The sequence below is a fragment of the Styela clava genome, chromosome 13 (assembly GCF_964204865.1).
Source record: "Styela clava chromosome 13, kaStyClav1.hap1.2, whole genome shotgun sequence".
Lineage (NCBI taxonomy): Eukaryota > Metazoa > Chordata > Ascidiacea > Stolidobranchia > Styelidae > Styela > Styela clava.
Window position 1 is genome coordinate 15,715,001 of NC_135262.1, and position 12,500 is coordinate 15,727,500.

Consider the following 12,500-nt stretch of genomic DNA (forward strand, 5'->3'; position numbering starts at 1 on the left):
CGACCCTGAGGCAGACGCGGTCCCGGGATTGACCCGAGACCGCAATTCGCGTTCAGAAGGTCGACGTTCAATGTGTTCTGCAATTCACATTACTTCTCGCACTTGGCTGCGTCCTTCATCGACTCGCGAGCCGAGTGATCCACCGTTAAGAGTCGTCCTCGACGTTTCGCCCGGCGCCGAAGCGCGCGGACGTCACACTGTGGGATCGACCACAAAACCACCACCGACAACAACTGCACAAAAACACCAACAAACGGCGCCGAGCGACCGCCGGGCTGGGCCGGCGGCACATCGAGCGCGGTGCCCAGAAGCCACCATCGCACTCGGCTGCCTTGCTATGCCAACGTGTTACGCGTGTCGCACGGGGCGGAACCCCGATTGACGGCCGCCCTCTCGGCGGCACCCAAAGACAATTCAGTGCGCGGTCGGCCGGGGCCTACCACCACCTTCGGTAATGATCCTTCCGCAGGTTCACCTACGGAAACCTTGTTACGACTTTTACTTCCTCTAAATGATCAAGTTTGATCGTCTTCTCGACACGCCGACGCGGCCGTTGCCAGCCGCGACGGGGCCGATCCAAGGATCTCACTAAACCATTCAATCGGTAGTAGCGACGGGCGGTGTGTACAAAGGGCAGGGACGTAATCAACGCAAGTTGATGACTTGCGCTTACTGGGAATTCCTCGTTCAAGGGAAACAATTGCAAGTCCCTATCCCAATCACGAATGAGGTTCAACGGGTTACCCGGACCTTTCGGCCTAGGTTAGACACTCGCTGCTTCACTCAGTGTAGCGCGCGTGCGGCCCCGGACATCTAAGGCATCACAGACCTGTTATTGCTCAATCTCGTGTGGCTAAACGCCACTAGTCCCTCTAAGAAGTTAGACGCCGACCGAGAAGGTCGCGTAACTATTTAGCATGCCAGAGTCTCGTTCGTTATCGGAATTAACCAGACAAATCGCTCCACCAACTAAGAACGGCCATGCACCACCACCCACAGAATCAAGAAAGAGCTCTCAATCTGTCAATCCTACCTGTGTCCGGGCCGGGTGAGTTTCCCCGTGTTGAGTCAAATTAAGCCGCAGGCTCCACTCCTGGTGGTGCCCTTCCGTCAATTCCTTTAAGTTTCAGCTTTGCAACCATACTTCCCCCGGAACCCAAAGACTTTGGTTTCCCGGAAGCTGCCGGAAAGGTCGTCATGGTAACGCCTCCCGATCGCTAGTTGGCATCGTTTATAGTCAGAACTAGGACGGTATCTGATCGTCTTCGAACCTCTGACTTTCGCTCTTGATTAAAGAAAACATTCTTGGCGAATGCTTTCGCAGTAGTTCGTCTTCCGCCGATCCAAGAATTTCACCTCTAACGGCAGAGTACGGACGCCCCCGTCTGTCCCTCTTAATCATTACCTCGTGCTCCGAAAACCAACAAAATAGAACCGAGGTCCTATTCCATTATTCCATGCAACACTATGCAGGCGAACAGCCTGCTTTGAACACTCTAATTTTTTCAAAGTAAACTTATCGGCCACCGCCGACACTCAGTCAAGAGCACCGACGGAGAACCGAAGGTGAGGCGAACGCAACCAGTGACACGCCTTGCGACGGACCGGCGGCGCTCGCCCAAAATCCAACTACGAGCTTTTCAACCGCAACAACTTTAGCATACACTGTTGGAGCTGGAATTACCGCGGCTGCTGGCACCAGACTTGCCCTCCAATGGATACTCGTTAAGAGTTTTAGGATGTACTCATTCCAATTACAGGGCCTCGTTAGAGTCCTGTATTGTTATTTTTCGTCACTACCTCCCCGTGTCGGGAATGGGTAATTTGCGCGCCTGCTGCCTTCCTTGGATGTGGTAGCCGTTTCTCAGGCTCCCTCTCCGGAATCGAACCCTGATTCCCCGTTACCCGTTATCACAAAGGTAGGCACGTAGCGTACCTTCGACAGTTGATAGGGCAGACACTTGAATGATACGTCGTCGGTGCAGAGACCGTACGATCCGCGTGGTTATCCAGAGTCATCAAACGTCACAGGACGAACCCGGTCGGTTTTGATCTGATAAAAGCGCGCCTCCCGAAGTCGGCGCTTAATGCATGTATTAGCTCTAGAATTACCACAGTTATCCACTTCGCTTACGAGACCAAATAAACCAAGACTGATTTAATGAGCCATTCGCAGTTTCGCTTTACGAGAACTCGTACTTGCACCTGCATGGCTTAATCTTTGAGACAAGCATATCACTACTGGCAGGATCAACCAGATAGCTGCGACAGCTGCGCTCGGCCCTTGCTGGGCCGCCCGGCGCGTGCTCGTCGCATTCGTTTAAGACCGAGGCGATCGCCTGCGGCCGTACTCAGCTTCGACAGTCGCTGGCCGCGACGTCCACGCTCTCGCCGGCAGTGCCAGGCGGAGCGATTTGCGTTTTTTCTTTGCTCGCCCTCTCTCGGGCTCGATCCATTCAGTTTCGCACAAACAAGAGCTCTGCCGGCCGCCTGCAGCGGTGCCTAAAACCCGGGCATAACAATGCGACCGTTCTGCTAGGCCGACAAGCGCTCAAGCCAGACGCTCGATCGAACGCCCCCTACATATTAGTCGAGACAACGGCTCGCTCATTAGCATCGCGTTTGTACTCTAACTTTTTTTGGCTCGGCTTCTTTCGACGCCGATGCCGGCGACGCAGCACTCTCTCGCCCGCCAGCCACCGAGAAAAGGGTGCGCTCCGACCGGCCCCGCACCGCTCTTTCTTGGCTCATTCGAGTTTACTGTCTTTCGCTCTAACATGCCTTACCTAGGGTTAGGTTAGTATGCTTGCACGTTTGTACTTTAACTTTTTTCGGCTCGGCTTCTTTCGACGCCGATGCCGGCGACGCAGCACTCTCTCGCCCGCCAGCCACCGAGAAAAGGGTGCGCTCCGACCGGCCCCGCACCGCTCTTTCTTGGCTCATTCGAAATTACTGTCTTTCGCTCTGACATGCCTTACCTAGGGTTAGGTTAGTATGCTTGCACGTTTGTACTTTAACTTTTTTCGGCTCGGCTTCTTTCGACGCCGATGCCGGCGACGCAGCACTCTCTCGCCCGCCAGCCACCGAGAAAAGGGTGCGCTCCGACCGGCCCCGCACCGCTCTTTCTTGGCTCATTCGAAATTACTGTCTTTCGCTCTGACATGCCTTACCTAGGGTTAGGCTAGTATGCTTGCACGTTTGTACTTTAACTTTTTTCGGCTCGGCTTCTTTCGACGCTGATGCCGGCGACGCAGCACTCTCTCGCCCGCCAGCCACCGAGAAAAGGGTGCGCTCCGACCGGCCCCGCACCGCTCTTTCTTGGCTCATTCGAAATTACTGTCTTTCGCTCTGACATGCCTTACCTAGGGTTAGGTTAGTATGCTTGCACGTTTGTACTTTAACTTTTTTCGGCTCGGCTTCTTTCGACGCCGATGCTGGCGACGCAGCACTCTCTCGCCCGCCAGCCACCGAGAAAAGGGTGCGCTCCGACCGGCCCCGCACCGCTCTTTCTTGGCTCATTCGAGTTTACTGTCTTTCGCTCTAACATGCCTTACCTAGGGTTAGGTTAGTATGCTTGCACGTTTGTACTTTAACTTTTTTCGGCTCGGCTTCTTTCGACGCCGATGCCGGCGACGCAGCACTCTCTCGCCCGCCAGCCACCGAGAAAAGGGTGCGCTCCGACCGGCCCCGCACCGCTCTTTCTTGGCTCATTCGAAATTACTGTCTTTCGCTCTGACATGCCTTACCTAGGGTTAGGCTAGTATGCTTGCACGTTTGTACTTTAACTTTTTTCGGCTCGGCTTCTTTCGACGCCGATGCCGGCGACGCAGCACTCTCTCGCCCGCCAGCCACCGAGAAAAGGGTGCGCTCCGACCGGCCCCGCACCGCTCTTTCTTGGCTCATTCAAAATTACTGTCTTTCGCTCTGACATGCCTTACCTAGGGTTAGGTTAGTATGCTTGCACGTTTGTACTTTAACTTTTTTCGGCTCGGCTTCTTTCGACGCCGATGCTGGCGACGCAGCACTCTCTCGCCCGCCAGCCACCGAGAAAAGGGTGCGCTCCGACCGGCCCCGCACCGCTCTTTCTTGGCTCATTCGAGTTTACTGTCTTTCGCTCTAACATGCCTTACCTAGGGTTAGGTTAGTATGCTTGCACGTTTGTACTTTAACTTTTTTCGGCTCGGCTTCTTTCGACGCCGATGCCGGCGACGCAGCACTCTCTCGCCCGCCAGCCACCGAGAAAAGGGTGCGCTCCGACCGGCCCCGCACCGCTCTTTCTTGGCTCATTCGAAATTACTGTCTTTCGCTCTGACATGCCTTACCTAGGGTTAGGTTAGTATGCTTGCACGTTTGTACTTTAACTTTTTTCGGCTCGGCTTCTTTCGACGCCGATGCCGGCGACGCAGCACTCTCTCGCCCGCCAGCCACCGAGAAAAGGGTGCGCTCCGACCGGCCCCGCACCGCTCTTTCTTGGCTCATTCGAGTTTACTGTCTTTCGCTCTAACATGCCTTACCTAGGGTTAGGTTAGTATGCTTGCACGTTTGTACTTTAACTTTTTTCGGCTCGGCTTCTTTCGACGCCGATGCCGGCGACGCAGCACTCTCTCGCCCGCCAGCCACCGAGAAAAGGGTGCGCTCCGACCGGCCCCGCACCGCTCTTTCTTGGCTCATTCGAAATTACTGTCTTTCGCTCTGACATGCCTTACCTAGGGTTAGGTTAGTATGCTTGCACGTTTGTACTTTAACTTTTTTCGGCTCGGCTTCTTTCGACGCCGATGCCGGCGACGCAGCACTCTCTCGCCCGCCAGCCACCGAGAAAAGGGTGCGCTCCGACCGGCCCCGCACCGCTCTTTCTTGGCTCATTCGAGTTTACTGTCTTTCGCTCTAACATACCTTACCTAGGGTTAGGTTAGCATGCTTGCACGTGCGGTCTCTTGTACTTTTTTGGTTTGGTTAGTTTGTACCTGGTCGTATTGCGAAATTGTGCGATCCAATGGGCGGCGGCGACGCCCCCTTTTCGTATTGCGAAATGACACGTGAGCTTCGTCGCGGATGAGTGAGTAACGGCCAATCACGTGTCAACAATCGGCGCGAATCCAGCCAAGCGAGCGAGCGGTAATCACGTGGAAGATTTTGAAACGGGGCTCGAGCCAATGGAGGGCGACGACGCCCCCTTTTCGTATTGCGAAGTGACACGTGGGCTTCGTCGCGGATGAGTGAGTAACGGCCAATCACGTGTCAACAATCGGCGCGAATCCAGCCAAGCGAGCGAGCGGTAATCACGTGGAAGATTTTGAAACGGGGCGCGAGCCAATGGAGGGCGACGACGCCCCCTTGTCGTATTGCGAAATGTCGTATCGCGGATGAGTGACGGCTTCTCATCAAACCTTGCTCAAGCGACCGTCGTCCCCGTTCGGCGTGGTGAAGATAAGTCCGACGTGCCCTGCCCGGCAAAAAAAAAAAACAAGACAAGTCCGGCGCGGGAAAAAAAAAGACAAGTCCGACACCACGGGCGGACGAGTCGAAAAAAAAAGCAAGTCCCAAAAGGACAAATCGTAGATCTGGAGGATGACTTTCAACACATCGCAGTGAGAAACTGCTCTAGTGGGTACGACACCCCGATCTTCAACTAGGTCGTCTGCAAATGATTTAGCACCTCGCCTTCGCGCAGGTTGCTCGCCTCGACTTAGGCGCAAGTCGTTCGCTCGCGCCAAAGGGTCGAAACACTCGGCTTCGCCGGCGGCCAAACGGCCGCTTAACTTCGCGGCCTTCCTACTCGTCGCGACATAGCGCCGTGGAACGGCCCGTGTCGTCGCGACGGCCGGGTATAGGCCCGACGCTCCAGCGCCATCCATTTTCAGGGCTGGTTGATTCGGCAGGTGAGTTGTTACACACTCCTTAGCGGATTCCGACTTCCATGGCCACCGTCCTGCTGTCTAGATCAACCAACACCTTTTGTGGGCTCTGATGAGCGTCGCGTCGGGCGCCTTAACCCGGCGTTCGGTTCATCCCGCATCGCCAGTCCTGCTTACCAAGAGTGGCCCACTGGGCACTCGAGGCGCCCGACTCCAATTAAGCGAGCCGGGCTTCTTACCAATTTAAAGTTTGAGAATAGATTGAGGACGTTTCGTCCCCAAGGCCTCTAATCATTCGCTTTACCAGATAAAACTGCGACAAAGCGCCAGCTATCCTGAGGGAAACTTCGGAAGGAACCAGCTACTAGATGGTTCGATTAGTCTTTCGCCCCTATACCCAAATAGGACGATCGATTTGCACGTCAGAATCGCTACGGTCCTCCACCAGAGTTTCCTCTGGCTTCGACCTTCCCAGGCATAGTTCACCATCTTTCGGGTCCCAACATGGACGCTCTTGCGCGACCGCCCCGGCAGAGCGGGTGCGATCGGCCGGTCGTGCGCCGGCGCCCGCACGGGGCTCCGGGTCCGACCTCGTTCGGCCAAAGGCCGCCTTCACTTTCATTTCGCCTGCGAGTCTCGAACCACTCGACGACTCGCGCTCATGTTAGACTCCTTGGTCCGTGTTTCAAGACGGGTCGGGAGGGTGGCCGACGTGGCCACGGACCCCGAGCGCGTCGACGGCGCGCCACCGAAGCGGCAGCCCGCCGAACACCGGCACTGCGTACAGTGCAGGCGAACGACAAGCCAGCCGAACGGCGACGGCCGCACACAGAGAGCGCGCGGCATCCTTTCCTCGATCCGCCGCCGGGCCGCACCGCCCGCGCGCTGTAACACCCCCGCCGGAGCGGAGGCCACCTTCGCGCGGGGACTTAGACCGACGGCAAACCGGTCGTGACCCGCGCCGGTCGCTAGTGCGCTGAGACGGTGCGCGAGCCGACTCGGCAGCGGCGCCTTAAGCGTCCGCGAACCGAGACGGCGCGCCCCCGCACCCAACTGAAAGCGAGCCGGCGACCTGACGGGCCCTCCCGTTTGCCTCTCAACGGTTTCACGTACTCTTGAACTCTCTCTTCAAAGTGCTTTTCAACTTTCCCTCACGGTACTTGTCCGCTATCGGTCTCGCGACCGTATTTAGTCTTAGGTGGAGTTTACCACCCGCTTTGGGCTGCATTCCCAAACAACCCGACTCCGAGAAGACCCGAAGCGGCCAAGGCAAGCGCCCCTATGGGCCTAACACCCGCCGTGGGACGAGGCCTCGATCAGAAGGACACCGGCGCTCGCCGTCAGCCGCACTGGGACTTCCGTACGTCACAACTCGGCGCGCTCGAAAAGCGCGCAGATTCGACGCTGGACTCTTCCCGGTTCACTCGCCGTTACTCAGGGAATCCCTGTTGGTTTCTTTTCCTCCGCTTAATATTATGCTTAAATTCAGCGGGTGCTCTCGCCTGAACTCAGGTCGTATGTGTCAAGCGGGCCGCTTCTTACACGGCCCGCTGGCATCGCAAGTCGTCGCCGCCGGCGCCGACCGAGCGCGTACCGTCGCCGCCTTGGCCCACGGTCGGTCTTGATCTCGTGACCGGACCGACCGACCTGGACCCGCCCCTCGAACGTAGTTGAACACGTCGAGGGGCGGCGGTGTACGGGACACGCGGTCGCGCCGAGAAAGCTCGGCGACCGCTTCAACTTGGGGCGACGCCCGGCCGTCTTCGCAGAGGCCAGGCGACGGCCCTCGGGTGAGGACGAACGCGACCCTGAGGCAGACGCGGTCCCGGGATTGACCCGAGACCGCAATTCGCGTTCAGAAGGTCGACGTTCAATGTGTTCTGCAATTCACATTACTTCTCGCACTTGGCTGCGTCCTTCATCGACTCGCGAGCCGAGTGATCCACCGTTAAGAGTCGTCCTCGACGTTTCGCCCGGCGCCGAAGCGCGCGGACGTCACACTGTGGGATCGACCACAAAACCACCACCGACAACAACTGCACAAAAACACCAACAAACGGCGCCGAGCGACCGCCGGGCTGGGCCGGCGGCACATCGAGCGCTGTGCCCAGAAGCCACCATCGCACTCGGCTGCCTTGCTATGCCAACGTGTTACGCGTGTCGCACGGGGCGGAACCCCGATTGACGGCCGCCCTCTCGGCGGCACCCAAAGACAATTCAGTGCGCGGTCGGCCGGGGCCTACCACCACCTTCGGTAATGATCCTTCCGCAAGTTCACCTACGGAAACCTTGTTACGACTTTTACTTCCTCTAAATGATCAAGTTTGATCGTCTTCTCGACACGCCGACGCGGCCGTTGCCAGCCGCGACGGGGCCGATCCAAGGATCTCACTAAACCATTCAATCGGTAGTAGCGACGGGCGGTGTGTACAAAGGGCAGGGACGTAATCAACGCAAGTTGATGACTTGCGCTTACTGGGAATTCCTCGTTCAAGGGAAACAATTGCAAGTCCCTATCCCAATCACGAATGAGGTTCAACGGGTTACCCGGACCTTTCGGCCTAGGTTAGACACTCGCTGCTTCACTCAGTGTAGCGCGCGTGCGGCCCCGGACATCTAAGGGCATCACAGACCTGTTATTGCTCAATCTCGTGTGGCTAAACGCCACTAGTCCCTCTAAGAAGTTAGACGCCGACCGAGAAGGTCGCGTAACTATTTAGCATGCCAGAGTCTCGTTCGTTATCGGAATTAACCAGACAAATCGCTCCACCAACTAAGAACGGCCATGCACCACCACCCACAGAATCAAGAAAGAGCTCTCAATCTGTCAATCCTACCTGTGTCCGGGCCGGGTGAGTTTCCCCGTGTTGAGTCAAATTAAGCCGCAGGCTCCACTCCTGGTGGTGCCCTTCCGTCAATTCCTTTAAGTTTCAGCTTTGCAACCATACTTCCCCCGGAACCCAAAGACTTTGGTTTCCCGGAAGCTGCCGGAAAGGTCGTCATGGTAACGCCTCCCGATCGCTAGTTGGCATCGTTTATAGTCAGAACTAGGACGGTATCTGATCGTCTTCGAACCTCTGACTTTCGCTCTTGATTAAAGAAAACATTCTTGGCGAATGCTTTCGCAGTAGTTCGTCTTCCGCCGATCCAAGAATTTCACCTCTAACGGCAGAGTACGGACGCCCCCGTCTGTCCCTCTTAATCATTACCTCGTGCTCCGAAAACCAACAAAATAGAACCGAGGTCCTATTCTATTATTCCATGCAACACTATGCAGGCGAACAGCCTGCTTTGAACACTCTAATTTTTTCAAAGTAAACTTATCGGCCACCGCCGACACTCAGTCAAGAGCACCGACGGAGAACCGAAGGTGAGGCGAACGCAATCAGTGACACGCCTTGCGACGGACCGGCGGCGCTCGCCCAAAATCCAACTACGAGCTTTTCAACCGCAACAACTTTAGCATACACTGTTGGAGCTGGAATTACCGCGGCTGCTGGCACCAGACTTGCCCTCCAATGGATACTCGTTAAGAGTTTTAGGATGTACTCATTCCAATTACAGGGCCTCGTTAGAGTCCTGTATTGTTATTTTTCGTCACTACCTCCCCGTGTCGGGAATGGGTAATTTGCGCGCCTGCTGCCTTCCTTGGATGTGGTAGCCGTTTCTCAGGCTCCCTCTACGGAATCGAACCCTGATTCCCCGTTACCCGTTATCACAAAGGTAGGCACGTAGCGTACCTTCGACAGTTGATAGGGCAGACACTTGAATGATACGTCGTCGGTGCAGAGACCGTACGATCCGCGTGGTTATCCAGAGTCATCAAACGTCACAGGACGAACCCGGTCGGTTTTGATCTGATAAAAGCGCGCCTCCCGAAGTCGGCGCTTAATGCATGTATTAGCTCTAGAATTACCACAGTTATCCACTTCGCTTACGAGACCAAATAAACCAAGACTGATTTAATGAGCCATTCGCAGTTTCGCTTTACGAGAACTCGTACTTGCACCTGCATGGCTTAATCTTTGAGACAAGCATATCACTACTGGCAGGATCAACCAGATAGCTGCGACAGCTGCGCTCGGCCCTTGCTGGGCCGCCCGGCGCGTGCTCGTCGCATTCGTTTAAGACCGAGGCGATCGCCTGCGGCCGTACTCAGCTTCGACAGTCGCTGGCCGCGACGTCCACGCTCTCGCCGGCAGTGCCAGGCGGAGCGATTTGCGTTTTTTCTTTGCTCGCCCTCTCTCGGGCTCGATCCATTCAGTTTCGCACAAACAAGAGCTCTGCCGGCCGCCTGCAGCGGTGCCTAAAACCCGGGCATAACAATGCGACCGTTCTGCTAGGCCGACAAGCGCTCAAGCCAGACGCTCGATCGAACGCCCCCTACATATTAGTCGAGACAACGGCTCGCTCATTAGCATCGCGTTTGTACTTTAACTTTTTTTGGCTCGGCTTCTTTCGACGCCGATGCCGGCGACGCAGCACTCTCTCGCCCGCCAGCCACCGAGAAAAGGGTGCGCTCCGACCGGCCCCGCACCGCTCTTTCTTGGCTCATTCGAGTTTACTGTCTTTCGCTCTAACATGCCTTACCTAGGGTTAGGTTAGTATGCTTGCACGTTTGTACTTTAACTTTTTTCGGCTCGGCTTCTTTCGACGCCGATGCCGGCGACGCAGCACTCTCTCGCCCGCCAGCCACCGAGAAAAGGGTGCGCTCCGACCGGCCCCGCACCGCTCTTTCTTGGCTCATTCGAAATTACTGTCTTTCGCTCTGACATGCCTTACCTAGGGTTAGGTTAGTATGCTTGCACGTTTGTACTTTAACTTTTTTCGGCTCGGCTTCTTTCGACGCCGATGCCGGCGACGCAGCACTCTCTCGCCCGCCAGCCACCGAGAAAAGGGTGCGCTCCGACCGGCCCCGCACCGCTCTTTCTTGGCTCATTCGAAATTACTGTCTTTCGCTCTGACATGCCTTACCTAGGGTTAGGCTAGTATGCTTGCACGTTTGTACTTTAACTTTTTTCGGCTCGGCTTCTTTCGACGCCGATGCCGGCGACGCAGCACTCTCTCGCCCGCCAGCCACCGAGAAAAGGGTGCGCTCCGACCGGCCCCGCACCGCTCTTTCTTGGCTCATTCGAAATTACTGTCTTTCGCTCTGACATGCCTTACCTAGGGTTAGGTTAGTATGCTTGCACGTTTGTACTTTAACTTTTTTCGGCTCGGCTTCTTTCGACGCCGATGCTGGCGACGCAGCACTCTCTCGCCCGCCAGCCACCGAGAAAAGGGTGCGCTCCGACCGGCCCCGCACCGCTCTTTCTTGGCTCATTCGAGTTTACTGTCTTTCGCTCTAACATGCCTTACCTAGGGTTAGGTTAGTATGCTTGCACGTTTGTACTTTAACTTTTTTCGGCTCGGCTTCTTTCGACGCCGATGCCGGCGACGCAGCACTCTCTCGCCCGCCAGCCACCGAGAAAAGGGTGCGCTCCGACCGGCCCCGCACCGCTCTTTCTTGGCTCATTCGAAATTACTGTCTTTCGCTCTGACATGCCTTACCTAGGGTTAGGTTAGTATGCTTGCACGTTTGTACTTTAACTTTTTTCGGCTCGGCTTCTTTCGACGCCGATGCCGGCGACGCAGCACTCTCTCGCCCGCCAGCCACCGAGAAAAGGGTGCGCTCCGACCGGCCCCGCACCGCTCTTTCTTGGCTCATTCGAAATTACTGTCTTTCGCTCTGACATGCCTTACCTAGGGTTAGGCTAGTATGCTTGCACGTTTGTACTTTAACTTTTTCCGGCTCGGCTTCTTTCGACGCCGATGCCGGCGACGCAGCACTCTCTCGCCCGCCAGCCACCGAGAAAAGGGTGCGCTCCGACCGGCCCCGCACCGCTCTTTCTTGGCTCATTCGAAATTACTGTCTTTCGCTCTGACATGCCTTACCTAGGGTTAGGTTAGTATGCTTGCACGTTTGTACTTTAACTTTTTTCGGCTCGGCTTCTTTCGACGCCGATGCCGGCGACGCAGCACTCTCTCGCCCGCCAGCCACCGAGAAAAGGGTGCGCTCCGACCGGCCCCGCACCGCTCTTTCTTGGCTCATTCGAAATTACTGTCTTTCGCTCTGACATGCCTTACCTAGGGTTAGGCTAGTATGCTTGCACGTTTGTACTTTAACTTTTTCCGGCTCGGCTTCTTTCGACGCCGATGCCGGCGACGCAGCACTCTCTCGCCCGCCAGCCACCGAGAAAAGGGTGCGCTCCGACCGGCCCCGCACCGCTCTTTCTTGGCTCATTCGAAATTACTGTCTTTCGCTCTGACATGCCTTACCTAGGGTTAGGTTAGTATGCTTGCACGTTTGTACTTTAACTTTTTTCGGCTCGGCTTCTTTCGACGCCGATGCCGGCGACGCAGCACTCTCTCGCCCGCCAGCCACCGAGAAAAGGGTGCGCTCCGACCGGCCCCGCACCGCTCTTTCTTGGCTCATTCGAAATTACTGTCTTTCGCTCTGACATGCCTTACCTAGGGTTAGGTTAGTATGCTTGCACGTTTGTACTTTAACTTTTTTCGGCTCGGCTTCTTTCGACGCCGATGCCGGCGACGCAGCACTCTCTCGCCCGCCAGCCACCGAGAAAAGGGTGCGCTCCGACCGGCCCC

The 12,500-nt window shown here is 56.2% G+C and overlaps 4 non-coding genes and 1 pseudogene across 4 annotated transcripts; all 5 read right to left on the bottom strand.

Annotated features, from left to right (window-relative positions):
• Positions 1–154, bottom strand: LOC144431538 (5.8S ribosomal RNA). Its single transcript, XR_013480103.1, has one exon. It is a non-coding gene; the product is annotated as a 5.8S ribosomal RNA (ribosomal RNA).
• A 298-nt stretch (positions 155–452) lies between these two features.
• LOC144431642 (small subunit ribosomal RNA) lies at positions 453–2,261 on the bottom strand. Its single transcript, XR_013480204.1, has one exon. It is a non-coding gene; the product is annotated as a small subunit ribosomal RNA (ribosomal RNA).
• Positions 2,262–5,548: 3,287 nt separating this feature from the next.
• On the bottom strand, positions 5,549–7,371 carry LOC144431802 (large subunit ribosomal RNA; annotated as a pseudogene).
• A 287-nt stretch (positions 7,372–7,658) lies between these two features.
• On the bottom strand, positions 7,659–7,812 carry LOC144431547 (5.8S ribosomal RNA). The gene has a single exon (XR_013480111.1). It is a non-coding gene; the product is annotated as a 5.8S ribosomal RNA (ribosomal RNA).
• A 298-nt stretch (positions 7,813–8,110) lies between these two features.
• Positions 8,111–9,920, bottom strand: LOC144431640 (small subunit ribosomal RNA). The gene has a single exon (XR_013480202.1). It is a non-coding gene; the product is annotated as a small subunit ribosomal RNA (ribosomal RNA).
• Between the last annotated feature and the right edge of the window lie 2,580 nt (positions 9,921–12,500).